This window comes from Festucalex cinctus, chromosome 19 (assembly GCF_051991245.1).
Source record: "Festucalex cinctus isolate MCC-2025b chromosome 19, RoL_Fcin_1.0, whole genome shotgun sequence".
NCBI classification, from domain to species: domain Eukaryota; kingdom Metazoa; phylum Chordata; class Actinopteri; order Syngnathiformes; family Syngnathidae; genus Festucalex; species Festucalex cinctus.
Window position 1 is genome coordinate 13,302,187 of NC_135429.1, and position 15,612 is coordinate 13,317,798.

The 15,612-nt window shown below is 35.6% G+C and overlaps 1 protein-coding gene across 3 annotated transcripts in view; it reads right to left on the minus strand.

The window, feature by feature from the left end:
* The window catches only part of epha10 (EPH receptor A10), a 187,626-nt gene that overhangs the window by 144,372 nt on the left and 27,642 nt on the right, over positions 1-15,612 (minus strand). The gene's annotated exons all lie outside the window — the stretch shown is intronic.

Here is a 15,612-nt window from a genome sequence, read left to right on the forward strand (position 1 = left end):
GTTTTATTGTCCACAACAAGAAAAAAAACTTTTTTTTGATCATGTACTGTATATTCTATTTTCATGACAATAAACATTTTGTATATGTCCAAGAAACAGCTGTCCACCCTGTCATTATGGGGTAACTGCCCCTTTAAGAAACCCTTTTTTCAGTAACATTACCACCAGTATGTTATTTTTATGACATGGAGGCTGAAAAAAAGTAGTTAGAGGAAACAGTTTCAACCTATCTTTTGAAATTGTTGTGCTTTTATGTGTGCCATTGACAATGAGTGTTGTCAAACTTAACTTGTCCGCTCTGTCATTGTGAAATAATAATTGGAAGAAAAAAAAAAAGTCTCAAAACGTCGAAATATATTCGTTAAACATGACACAGACACCTTCCTAAATGACGATGTTAAGTTAAATGACAATCTTGCACTCATACACATCGGGAAAAATGTCCACCATTTTATTGTCCACCCTGTCGGTATGCTCACCTATTTTTTGCATTTAGTCTGTTAGCAGTAATTCAGAAAAATTTGAAAATTAGTTTGAAAAAAGTGTGAGCTTGACAAAATGATTTTTCAATGGCATAATAGCGACTTAACTTAATAAATATATAATAATAATAATATATAAAGGTTTACAGGAAAATCACAGATTAAATGAAAAGGCAACAGCTGAAAAGCACTTGATGATATTGACTCAGCAGTTCAATGATAAATATTTAAACTCAGACTTACAAAAAAAAATAACTTGCTGCATTTGAGTTGATATATGGCAGCCTAATAAAATATTCTTAATGTATGTGATATATAACAATGTCAATGTAAAAGAGGAAGAAGTGACTGTTGGCTTTTCCCTGTCAGGGTTCGCCACAGCGAGTCAGTTTTTTTTTATACCGGATAACTTTCCCTTCTGCAGCCGAGTTTGGCAAAACTTCCTAAAGTGTATTTGATTTCCACTATAGAAAGAATGCCGCAAGTCGGTTCAGCTGTTACACCTGGCTACTTTTAATACATTGAAATAACTTATGAGTCATCATTTCAGACTCCAGTGAAAAACGGATCTGCATGAATTTCAATAAAAAAAAAAAAAAACAGAAACAATTGTGGTGTTCTAAAACTTTTGTCCGGTTGTGTAACTCGTGCAGAGGTTGTGAATTGTTCCGAACACCTGTGGCCTTGAGGCGATACGTATGACAGCTGGCACCCAGGAAAAATATTCTTCAAGACCGGTCGCACAGAACACTTTTCTGTTTGGGGAAAGGAAAAAAAAAAAAAAAGTTCTCCCAGCAAGCTTGTACATGACTTCCTTGCCTCTGTGTCACGTCATCATCTTCTCATGTTATAGATGTCACAAATAAATACCAAAATTATTGATATCTTATATTTTGAATACAATAAATGTAAAATCAACAATGACATCTGCACGACGCTAATTAGCTGAGGTCATAAACACTTCAAATAGTACAGTACATTAAAGCAACACGAAGTTTATTCAAAACTAACCAGCTATTCTGTAAAATGGTTCATTTAAACACTTCCCTGAAACAATTGTCAAATTATGTTGAGCGATTATGATTTTAGTGTACAGTCAGGTGATCATCATGACATATCGCGTGCGATAAACACGCATAGAATAAGATGGCTGCCAATCACTGCAAAGAGACTCAAGAGCAAACTCCTATTCTAATGAACGAGGGCGGCTGTTGTTTACGCACCAGATACGTCATCACGATCATGTGACCAGGATAATGCCGTTGCCCACAGTATGTTGTTCTTATTTTGATACTTCAATGTACATGAACAACGTACAGTCACTAATAACAATGAATATTTAGGCACTTATTGCTCCTGCACACACATTGTGAATCGACTCAATTTTTGGAGGAACTCAAACATATTACGTTCCCTGATGATTGGCGTGGGTCTTAAACATAGGTGGCCAAAATGATGCCCAATTAAAATTGAACTGCACTAATAAACTAACTACCAGAGGATGCTGGAACTGCATAAACTGAATACAACTTTTCAACAGATGTGCTGCTTTTAACTCATTTACTCCCAAAAACATATAAATACGTTCTATTTTAGATATTGCCATGCTCCCAAAGATGTATTTATACGTTTTGGCTTGGATGCAAACTCTGAACTGAAGAGAATGCTTGAAGCAATGGTAGTTATTACAAAAACGGCCAGCAGATGGCAGCAGAGTATAAGAGACCAAGAAGTTATTTTCCCCAATATTTTAAACAGATTTGTGAATAATGATGAAACTTAGCCAATTCTAATGCTAATTGATGTAAAATGGAAACAGATAGAAATATACTTTTTTTTCCTGATGAAAGAAGAGACTCTAATCTTTCTTTTGGTATGTTCCACGTTTTTATAGAAATAGGACAAAATATTCTATGGGCCTTGCAAAATCAGTCAAAATCCAGTAAAACAGCGAAAATGTCCTGGGAGTGAATGAGTTAATATTGTAACGATGATATTGTGGCAGTTTCAATATTGTGATATTGATGTTATTAAATCTCTGTGAAAGTGATATATTTAATAGTCATGGGACTCAACTAAAATATGAATTTCAATTATATTACCAAAATAGTTTGCACAATTGCTTTTCACTTCAAATAGATGGTTGTCAATAAAAGAAAACTAGGGGGAAAAAAATGTTTCTTTTCCATCAGGCTACTCCACACAAAGTAGAAATATATATTGAGTAAATTTTCAAGTTAGCTACAGTCTATTGAAGCTTTAAAGACTTTTTGTGAACATAAGCACTTTATCCAGGTGCTGGTCCATAGCTGAAGTAAGGGATATGGAGTTCAGGGATAATTCCCCATTTTCCCTGCACTGCAGGAATAAGTGGAAAGAGACAATTGCTGCGGTTTTCTGTGTTGGATTCACCGTCTTTATAGTTTACATGCACGCGCATATGCTGCTGCTACACCGTGACTGTCCGGTCAGCCAGCGGCGACTTCGTGCAAGGGTGATTTTCGCCAGCAGAACACGGAGGCGGTGAACATCTCCGGCTCAAAACAGTGCACTTGTGTGGGAGTCTTGAGAGTTTTCGTAAGTCTCGAATAACAAAAGAAAATAAATTACCGTACGTGACAATAACACAGAGTAATATTTTAGCTCGGTTGTATATTTGTTAATGGTTTAGTTCCTATTTCCCACCCTTTGTTACATTCTGTAATACCTTAAATAGCCCAGCTTTAAAAGAACAGCAATTTGCTTTTACGAGGACAAATTGCTTCGAGGCCATTAGGAGAAGAGTTTTGTACTTATTCTTTTTTTTTCTAAGGTCGCCCCTAAAACCAACCGCAGTGCCTTGGCGAGAGTGCAGAAACTGAAGCCTTGACGTGCCATGAGAGATCATTTACTAAACACTTAACTTTATTGTTTTTGGGTTAACACCAGCGGCTGCCCAAAGCATGCTTCTGTGCTTCGCAGATAACATGGAGGCTTTTGGAGGAGATTAGAGCGTCAGAGGGCAAGGTTGCAGGAGAACTGCTGAGGGAAGGCTGAGGCGAGGCGAGGCGCCGGGAGAGAAACTAATCAGCAAAGGAGGGTGAAAAGGGAAGGGGGAAAAAAAAAAAAGGATGAAATGGAGGAAAGCTGGCAAACAGAGATGAGGAAGGGGAAAAAAGTGAACACGAGCGCAAATGAATGAACACGTTGGTTAAACGCCAAGGGATAAATGTTCCTTAGTGAGACGTCAAGTCGGCGACTCGGAGGAAATAGTTGGCACTATGATCACACAATGAATACAGAAGTCATGTAATCACAGCCTGGTTAGGCACACTAATGGCTCTTTGGGGGAAACATAGAACAAAGACTAGAGGCAGTAGTTAGAAAAAATGAGGTAAATTGGGAGCCCAAAACGCAATTGGACTTAGTTAGAAAACATAGGACAACAACATAGCCACTCACTCTATTAGCTATGACGAATAGCTGTGACACAATAACAGCCATGACTAACGCAAAGGTTGTTTCAGAAATAATTGCTCATCATTAAGAGGGATGAGACATTTATGTTTTGGCCTTTCAGCCAATGAATGCAAATCATATCACAAAAAAAAAGAGAACAAGATCAAAACTGTACTAGGGAGTACGAATGTAAATTAGCGCTATGCTAACTTTGACACAATTACGCAGGGATTGTATCAGTGTTCATCAATGTGGATTTTCGCCGTCAAATAAACAATAAAACAAACAGCCTTCTTTTATCTATTGCATTGCTTTACGCTAACATGATAATGACTTCAACAATTAGCAGCTAGCATCTTCAACAGCTAACCCCGTCGACACACATTAGAATAACAGACTCTAACAAAGCTAACAAACAATATTTCTCACTCTCTCATAGAGTTGGGTTAGCTTAGCCTAACTTGAACCTTGAATTCTTGAAATTCCACTTGCGAAATCGGAATAAAAAGTACCCCAACTTCACCGACGTCACTCTAAAATGGCGTGAAAGGCAAAACACAATTTACTCAAGTATAAAACTAGCTTTCTTTATTCATAAATATTCAACATAACTTCACGTAACACAACGGACGTGGCAGTATGTCGCAATCTCCCTGCATGAAACAATACGGTGAACTCTGAACTCTATGGAATGCTTATTAAACAAGATAATAATAAAAAATGAAGTAAAATTGTAAGAAGGCAAGTTTGCTGGAGGTCAACATGCGTTTTGAGGACAAAAATAAAAAAAAACAATTTATCTTATCGGCCATTTTGGTTGTTTACTTTCGCTTCAAACACTTTCAGGTTGGAACTGGGGAAAAACAACTTGGATAAATCCAACTTCCGACCATCCTTGAATGTAGCATGGGGGGAAAAGGTAGAAAGATGAAGACACACAATATATGTTACCGGCAGGATGTAACAAAAAGTTTGTCTTTTTTTTTTTGAAATCCTCTTCAATATATTTAAATATTTTTGTCTTCATATTTCATGATTTTCCTAATTTAATGGAGACAACAGGGTAAACAAAATTAACCTTCATTCAATACCTTCTTTCATCCCCCCCAAAAAAAAAAATCCAACCTCCAGAAAGTGATTATAATTCAACCATTTGCCTAAGGTTATGTATTAGATACTTAAATAAAACAACCAACCTCACCATACATTCAGAATACATGCTATATGCTATCGAGAATTATGCATATAAATGCATAATTTCTTGTCGGTGTGCTGTGAGATTTCTGTAATGCACCTCGCCAGGTCCATTCAAGTGAATGGGTCCATTTAAATGAATGACAGTCAGCCCTGTCTTTCAATATATCCACACTTTTCCTCTTTCGGGATGCCACACGCTGCACAATGCCAGTCAAGGAACACGCAGGTTGCTACAGACAAAGAATGTAGGCTACAATCAAGGAAAAAAAAATGGGGATATTAACAGACGGGACTTGCTTTCATTCACTTGAATGGACCTGGTGAGGTGCACAGTACTCGCGTACATTTTTACCACAAGCTTCGCTATTTCTTTTACAGGTACATATAAATTCTAAATATGATTAAACATTGTTGTAAAATATAATGAATTGGCTAAAACGGAGTTTCATTTTTTACTTGGTGAATATGAGTCCGCACATCAAATATAAATAGACGACCAAATTAAAAAAAATAAAATAAAATAAAAATTACTAATAGTTGTAATCTCTGGGTTATTTTATTTTTTTCTGCATTTGTTTCCTGCAAAATATTTAACAGCGCAAATAACACAGAATGATAAAATACATTTTACTACTACAAAAAAACACAACAAAAAAACAAACAAAAAAAACAACATAATTTTGTTATAAAAAAAAAATCCAATCTGGATCAGAATTCATACCATGCACTCACAGAAATATTTCAAGCCTAATTTAAGATTTATGTATTTTTCTTTTTTTTACATGACAAATTCCCATTTACGTTTTTTTTTTTTAAGACAATTTTAACACAAACATACCAAATAAAACTTATATGATACATATCCATTAGTCCAATAAAGCCTATTCATTTGAAATGCACAATCCTCAGGTTTATGTATTTAATATGAATAAAATTACTCTAAATTAATAATAATGAGAGTATTTACTTAAAATAAACAAAGTAATATATATATATATATATATATATATATATATATATATATATAAATTAAAATAGAATATAAATATAAATAAAATGTAAATATACTTCTATGCGAAAAAACACTTATGTCCATTATTTATTTGTTTATTTATTTATTCATTTATTTATCACGTTTTTGAGATGAAACTGAATGCAGACGTCTCAAAAATGCAAAAAATAGAAAAAAATAATTATACCTCATTAATACTAAATACATTAACCCGAGGATTATGCATTTCAAATAAATAGGCTTTATTAGACTAATGAATATGTATCAGATGTTTTATTTGGTAGGTTTGTGTTAAAATTATCTAAACAAACAAAAAAAAAAAAAGCTAATGGGAAATTGTTGTGTAAAAAAATGCATAAATCTTAAAGTTAGGCTTCAAATATTTCTGTGAATGCGGAAGTGACAGAAATCCGATTGAGGGCTGCCACTCTGAACAAGGCAATAAAGACAAACAGCTATTCACATTCACATTCATACCTATGGACAATATCGATTTTTCAAATAACCGAACATTTATAGGAAGCTGGGAGAAAATCTAACTGTGTGGTAATTACTATGCAACTGTGGGGCCTCCTCAGAAAATGAATAACACAAAACGGTCCTCTCACAAAATATGCAACTGCGAAAAGCAATTACTACAGTAGTGCTTTTATTAGCACAAGCAAAAAACAAATCCTGAGCTTGAAACCTTGAAGCACACACATGATTAATATTTTATTCCAACACAACATTTTTTTTCAGGTACAACAAAATCAAACATTATTCAGTGCGCATAAAGCAAAACTATCAGCTCACTCAGCACTAACAACAATATAGACGGCAGTCTCATCCTATATCACCTGAGAAAATATATTTATAAACCGTAAGAACAGCATATACGGCTCAGCCTGAGTTTAGAATCGCACGTTACATTGCAGATTCACCATATAGCCACACTCAAACAATATATCCCACGAGGACATGCTGCTACGGCGCAAGACTGCTCACAACCCTCGGGACCTTCCGGCATACGGTGACTTCAACATCAGCTAAAAAGTTACTGGATGTTGGTGTCAGCAGTTTGCGGCGCGGTTATCATTGTACAAGGTGAGTTCTGTGTATGTATTATTTGTCTTCCAGATCATATTCCCGTGAGGATTTCGCAGCAAATGAAAAGTTAAACACTGTAGTGCGTTCAAACAAGACTATTTATTTCCCAGTAAAAGGAACACTAGTTTGCCAAAACACATGGTAGCCGTTCTTTGCTAATGCTACATTAGCGGTAGGAAATGAACAGGCGGATTGTTATAACAAAGCTATCAAAGAATGTTATATATTGTTGAAATTGAATGTTTCCTTTCACTTCGTAAATATCATAGTGTCGTAACACTGACAACTGAAATTGAGATGTAGCCTACGGCAAAGCACTCAACTAAATCAAACTGCACTTTCTCTTTATGTAACAAAAGCTCTCTTTTGGTTCAGTTGAAGGCAGATTTGTCACAAGGGGGGCATTTCAAAGACTGAAGGGGCCCTTAAACTTTAGTTTAGAGTTTTGTTTTTTTTCCTCACATAAAGAGGCTACGTTTTTACCTAGCATTCATCCACAAAGATAGCGCTAGCGCTCTCTGGTGAAACATAGCTCTCAGTAACACAATGATGCACACGCTAACAAAGGCAGACGGCTTTTAATCCATCCCACTGAAAGGGGCTCATTTTTAAAATTCGCCTCTGTAATATTCTATAGTTTCATACTGGGATTAGCGCCCGGCATTGGCTGTCCTCCCCGTGACCCACAGGCTACTTATCAGCCAGTCGACACTGAGCCAACTGCAGCGCTCAGAAAAGCTGAGGAGAGAGCACCGAGACCTGGATAAGCGGAGTCCGCCGATGCTTAGTCGGGCCAGCTATTGTCCAGGTATTATCCCTCCCCTACAACAGAAGAGTGGAACGAGGGCACCGAGACTTTGAAGAGGCTGCATATAATATGGGAGGAGGAAGTGGAAAGAACGGGATTTACAGCAGTGTGGTAACCTTAATCTGACAAGTAAATATGATTTTGCAATGTCATTAAACATCCAGAATTTTTTTTTTTTTGTCGATTATCAGTTTTTGTTTTTGTTTTTTATTAATCCATGAAATTGTCCTGTTTTCATTGCGCGACAAATGGATCGCGAGGGGTGCAGGGAAACGAGAAAGGTGGGTTTTGTGCATGTGCATTCTCGTTTTAGATTAAAAAATATACGTATAATTATATCAAGTTCTTAAGAAAAACGTAGGTCTTAATGTTCAAATAGGGTCCCGAGCCTTAGGGGTGGCCCAGAATTTTAGCTCGCTGGTAACGCTCTGCACTGCCAAACCAGAAGGTGCGGGTTTGATCTCGACTTGCCTTGTTAAAAAATAAATAAATAAATACAATAAATGGTGGTATTAGTTTTTTTTTACTTGTCAATTAAGACTTCAACAGAGACTTTTTTAACCATAAAAAGGAGAACTACATTACAATGGTTATAATGTATATAATTTCACAAAACAATATATCCCTTAGATTTGGTGCCAAGAAATACTACGGTAACATGTTAGCATCACATTCTTGGACGAAAATTGATATTTCTTGTAACGGTCCTATAATTAGATGTAGTTACTTAAAGTTGTATTGAATGGAAATTCTTATAATTCAGGTTCAACTCAGAATGATGACGAATGTGCTGCACAGTATTAACAAGGATTGTTAAGTAATCAGTTTTATTTATTTTCAGTGGATACAGACAAATCTGAAATTAGAGCTTCTTCAGTGTAGAACCACATTATGCTGCAAAATATCCCGATTGAAAGGGGTTCACTGTACACAGTCTATGCAAGTTGGCAGTAGTGGATCAATAACCTCAAGGCCACATTGAACTTAAAAAATATGAGAAGAGACCGCACTGCATCATTAAAGAACCTGTTAAGCACAAATTAATGAATTTAATACACCAGGGAAGAGCGCGAACAACCCTGCCAAATTTTGAAAGAAAAAAAAAAAAAGTCGAGTAGGCCTATATAACGCAAGGCTTCAAAATTGTGAAAAATCATGCAATTGTTTCCACTCTCAAATGCTGTCGGCATGTCTGCTCCATGCGCTCAAACAACTCCCCACTCAATTGTTAGCTGTCAATCAAACAACACTATTGTTGATAGCAGTCTACAATATACATGCACTATGAAAACAACGGTCCCTTATATGAAACAAAATCATGATAGTTGGCTCACCTTCAAATTATAATTCAAAGTATAACATACATATTATAAGGAACAAATAAATGGCTTCCCTTTACAGGAACTTTATCTGTAATATGTAAACTCTTTAATTTCAGTGATCGCTTGGCATTTTACCTTTTTGAAAAAGACATTTCAAACTGAATTTATCTTTGTCAAACATATTTGCCCTAGATAATGGGCTTCTCTGATATCCCTAACAAAAAATCTAGCATCATATTCAACCAACAAAGCTCAATACAATATGCTGTAGCTCAAGAACTTAAAAAAAAAAAAAAAATCACCAGTGATGGGACATGGTGATTTCCTAGGAATTGGTAGTTACATGCCAAAACAACCATTGGTGATTGAAAGTGTGAGGATATGGTTACTTTGACTCTTTAATGCTGCTATATAAATAATAATAATAATAATAATAATAATAATAATAATAATAATAATAATAATAATAATAATCTCTGAAACTAACTTTCACATCCTTTTGAGAACAGATTTCTTTTTTTTAAATGTGTTCAGGTCATGTTATCCACAAGGTCAATTTCAAGGTCAAATTATAGTTCAAAAGGTCAAGATACTAAAATATGCATCTATATTCTAAATGAGTCTAAAATGACAGATTTGGAAACCTTGTTGAATTCATTTTCCAACAATACGATTGAACCCCTTGCTCCGATTGACCAAAAATTGTCAATGTCGCGTTGTGCCATCACAATCTACAAGTACACCAAGTTTGATACGAATCAAAATGTAAATACTTGCAGAGAAGTAAAGTGTTACACATGTGGTATTCATCTGTTTTCCTACAGTGTTAAATCACTGTTAGTGAATTTTTAGACCACCCACAATAAAATGAGTCTCAAAGCTTGGTGAGAAGTCTTAATAATAAACACGAGTTCTTTAAAAAAAAATAAATAAAAAAATACCCAGTCGAGTTAAGGCTGGGGTGTCAAACTCATGTTAGCTCAGGGGCTAATAAAATATATTACTAAGTGGGCCGAATCGGTAAAATAATGGTATATAACTCAATACAATTGCCGTCAATTATGTGCAGATTTTTTGCGATTTTTGGGCCAGCCCTAAATTACGGAGCTCAACTGTAATCTATTGTTTAAAAAAAAACAAAAAAAAACACAAATGCAAATGAAACACGGCAACACTTTGCCTGTATGAGTTCCAGACGTGTTAAATCTACCTGTTTTGCATATATATAGTTCCCAGATTGCATTGCGTGGCACAGTCAATGAAGTTATAAGGACGTTAATCCCTGTCATATGTATTTGTGTTACCAGTAATTGAAAGTAAGTAAAAAAATTAAACAAACCATAACTTTAAGTTGTGTAAAATAATGTTATATTACTCATCTGAGAACGGCATGTGAAATTACAAATAATTTATATATGTATATATATATATATATATATATATATATATATTTTTTTTTTTTTTAACAAAGTCGTCTCGCGGGCTGGATTAAACCCCTTTGCGGGCCTGATTCGGCCCGCGAGCCGTATGTTTGACACCACTGAGTTAAGGTCATAAAAATACCTCAAGGAAAAGAATGATTTTAAAAAATTCTCATCTGACCAAACATGTATATTTTGGACAATTCCAGTGAAACCGAATCTCTGTAGTCAAACGTCTACCTAACCAGGGGAGCGCCATCTAACAGAGAGCCATTTTAAAAACATGCATCATGCATACACGATGAATAATTGCGCCATTTTCAGCAGGATACTGTTGATGCCTGAGGACACTACTTATTCACTTGCCCCCCTAAATATTGAAGACAAATCAGCCTTGAGCTTGGCGTGAATTTACCGTCTTTCTCCAGCGCTACAGAAGCCGGGTGGGCACTTCACATGAGAAATTATCTTCCTGTTTACTACACCATCCCGCTGCTTAAGGACATGGGAGGGGAGATAAGATGGAGCCCAACAAAAGCAATACAGTAATACAGTACTGCCGTAGAACAGATAAAAAAGGATAAATGGACGGGGATATGAAGTGTCACATAAAAACACAAACAGGCACATAAAAGATAAATGCTCTGTGTAAATGGACACAGGCGCGAATCCAAAACATGCGCGCACACGCTACAGTATCTTCTTAGATAAATGGTGACAGGAAACCCACTTTGTCACGGACGCGCGCGCGCGCACGCAGCAGGACCATAATAGCAGCTGTAACAGCAGAGCACATTAACTTCAAACTGGGCTCTCCCGTTAAAAGAGTCATTAAACTTTCAACTTGTGTAATGTGACATACTGTAAAGAGACTGGGCTGTCCACTCGCTGAAGTCCAGCATGCAATTAACTTTGTGATGAATGGCCGTATCGCCGCGCAGTTCATGTGTCTCTTTATCTATATAATGTGCTGAAATAAGCCGCTAAAGCCATGACGTGAAATATAATACGGTGGTGCAACAGGGGTGCATGCACAACGTGCATTACATTTACAAGAAGGCACGCAAGTAAATCAGCAATTACCCACATGCTAATTGGGACCTAGAGACATAATATGTAGGTTATGGTAACATTTGGTACAATGGTCCATGTGGGTATTGTACAATGTATACTACTACTTTTCGTGATTAAAAAAAAATATTCGGGGAAAAAAAAGTAAAAAAAAAAAAAAAAAATGTTTCATTCATATCTTAAATCAATTTTATTTTTGCCGGAATACAATGTTCTCATGTTATAACCAAATTCCTTCTTAAGTCCGCAAAGCAGGATACCAGCGGTTGTCCAAACTTTTTCATTTGAGGGCCACGTACAGAAAAATGTTATGAAGAGAAATTGTGTTTCGTCCTAAAAATTGTACAAACAATTTATTTGTGCTTTTGCATATTTAGAAAAATGCTACAGTATATAAACCAATTTATTTGTAATATGGCAGTAGGGTGATTATAGTTTTGGAATTTTTCATTTTAGTTAGTTTTTATTAGTTTTCAGGGTGGTTCTTTAGTTTAGTTCTTTAAAAAATGCTTTTAGTTTAGTTTGTTAGTTTCAGTATTAGTATTATTTATTTATTTATTTATTTTTAAATGTGTATTACTTGTGCGCAATATTTAAAAAACAGCATGGGTGCAACGTCATCTGAAGGTGATTTTCTATTGGCTGCTGCTAGATGATGTCACTTCTGTGTGACATACTTTCAAACGTCATTATTCCTGTTGATATCAAAATAAATCTACTAAAAACACATTTCAAATCATCCCCAGAGGCTCATGCATTAAATTAATTACCAAAAACTAAAACGAAGGACACGTTTGTTATAATTATAGTTAGTTTTAGATAGTTTTGTAAACATAAAATGTAGTTTCAGTTAGTTTTCGTTTTTTAAAAAGCATTTTCGTTTTTATTTTATTTCGGTAACAATACGTTTTTTGAATTTTAGTTTTAGTTATTTCATTAGTTTTAGTTAACTAAAATAACCTTTAATGGCACCTGTTTTTCGGCACCCTCCCTTCTTGCTTTTACCATCTCCAAACATTTTTGTTTTATTTTATTTGAAATGAGTCAAATGCCATTTTGAGCATGTCGCGGGCCACTGAAAAATGGCCCCCGCGCCGTAGTTTGGACACCACTGCACTATACCTTTTATCGATGATTCAACAGAAAGTAATGCAGGGGAATACATTTACGTTAAAACCACAAAGCGAATATCTTGATAAGTTATATAGATTGCAAGCGTATAATATAACAGAATATGTTTAAGTGCCTCTTGGCTCTTGCTGAGTCAGCCAAAAAATGCTGGCGATAAATTCAGTTTTGTAATTGTATTCATGTGGTTTGATGAAGGGCATGAATACGACGGTGAAAACTCGTCACAGTGATGTGTTGTTGACACTCCTGAGAAATGCTGTCAAATAATAAAAGTAAGTTATTATTTCAAGTGTAGTCTTCACATCTGCAGGGATATACTCCAACTTTCCCACAAAGAGGTAAGCGGTATAAAAAAAAAAACATGGTGTGATGGATAGAAGAAGTAGAACGTGGCACAATTAAAAAAACAAAACAAATAGAGAGGGGGCAACAATGGAGGGCATCCAGTATTTTATGTTCGGCTTGTCAGAACGCAAGCTTTGCTGGAGAAAACAAAAGCACGTTTCTCCTGCTGTGTTTTTGTTGTGGCAAAGATTTGACGCTTCTCTGTCAACCAATCAACACTCCTTCCCCAGTGCAAGGATGTCAAAAAAGGAACCATGTGGTTATGTTGACACTGTACTTTTGAGAATCCAAGCTGAATATTTTGTAGATATCTACAACGGCATATTAGAACCACGTATGCACATTTATTTTTTAGAGAGGAGGCAATATTCCGAAAAAAATAAATAAATCACAAATTCATGAGAAAAATTGTATATTTGCGACATTACAAAGTGGCAAATTTGCGAGAGAAAAAACTCCCAAATTTATGATAAATAAGCTCGTAAATTGTGTGACGTTATAAAGTAGCAAATTTAGTTTAGAAATTTGTCTCCATCCTGCCTTTTCATTTTATAAAGATTGCTCCATTAACCACCAACAAATCTTCACTTTCTATAGCTCCTGGTACACAAAAGCTAACGCCTCTCTTTCAGGCTATAGCTATGCTACGTCTCGCAAATCTTGCAAATCTGCAAGTTCATTTCTCATGTGTTTTTTTCTCATAATTTCACGTTTTTTTTTCATACAAATTTGTCACTTTATTCTGTCACAAATCTGTGAGTTTTTTCTCATATATTTGTGAGTTTTTCCCTCGTAAATTTTACACTTTATAATCTCATAAAGTTGTGTTTCTTTTTTTCTCTCATAATTTCACTGTTTTTTTTTCTCGCAAATTTGCCACTTTAAAATGTCACAAACTGAGTTTTTTCTCGTATATTTGATTTTTTTTCTTGTAAATTTGTCACTTTATAATCTCACAAATTTATGTTTTTTTTTCCTCATAATTTCATGGGGGTTTTTTTCTTCCAAATTTGCCACTTTATAATGTCACATCTGTGAGTTTTTTCTCGTATATTTATGAGTTTTTTTCTCGTAAATTTGCCACTTAATAATCTCACAAATTTGAGGTTTTTTTTCTCATAAATTCATGGGGGGTTTTTTCTTGCAAATTTGCCACTTTATAATGTCACAAACTGAGTTTTTTCTCGTATATTTGTGAGTTTTATTCTTGCAAATTTGCCACTTTATAACGTCACAAATCTGAGTTTTTTCTCGTATATTTGTGATTTTTTTCTCGTAAATTTGCCACTTTATAATCTCACAAATTTGTGTTTTTTTCTCGTAATTTCATGTTTTTTTTTCTTGCAAATTTGCCGCCACTTTATAATGTCAAAAATCTGAGTTTGTTTTTTTGTTTTTCTCAGAATATCATACCCCTTCTAAAAAATAATAATATGTGTCCCTAATATGCCGTCGTAGGTATCAAACCCCGTTTGAACTACTTAGTATAAAAATGCCTGAAGAGACAGGCAACCAATCACATAGGCACTAACATCTACAGGCAATTTAGTCTCTAATTAACCCAATTAGCGTGTTTTAGTGCAGGGGAGGAAGCGGCAGCAGCCGGAGAGAACCCACACAGGCCTAGGGGGAAAACATGGTAACTTAGCAGCAGGTTAGATGTAGGATGAACTTCCTTGCTTTGCGCCGCTAAACCAATGCCTGCTCTTTTGTACTGCCCAGATTTTACAGTCAAAACGTGAGAGATCATTTTAACTTTAAAGATTTATTATGCAAACCAGCAACGTGACGACAAACATGTATCCCACTGAACTGATTTTTTTTTCTTTTGTCCCATCTTCCTGATCCATGCTTAAAACTGTCACTCTCCTGGTTTCTACCCTGTCCTGCACTCACAGCGCCAGTCCTGAATCTGAATGACCACCTGTTGAGACTCCACGGCGGGAGAGGAGGAGGGCGAGTTGAGTGGCGATAAGGCGAATGTGTCGTAACGTGTGTGCGCAGGTTGCAGTCGAGAGAAAGAAAAGCGTCATTGAGTGATTCAGAGTATGTTGGAAGGAGTGAAGTAGGAGGAGTGGAGAGGAACATGAGTCAGACAATAATTTATTGTTCAAATTGTCATCTTGCGTGACGTTGCGCTCAGTTGGGTACGTTATAAACACTAAAACAGTGACTGAATAATAGTGGCCAGAAATCCAGATATTTTCATATCCTACATAAAAAAAAAAATTAAAAAAAAACATAATTCCAACAAGGAGACTACACAAAAGACAGAGAGCACGAGAACAACCAGAGG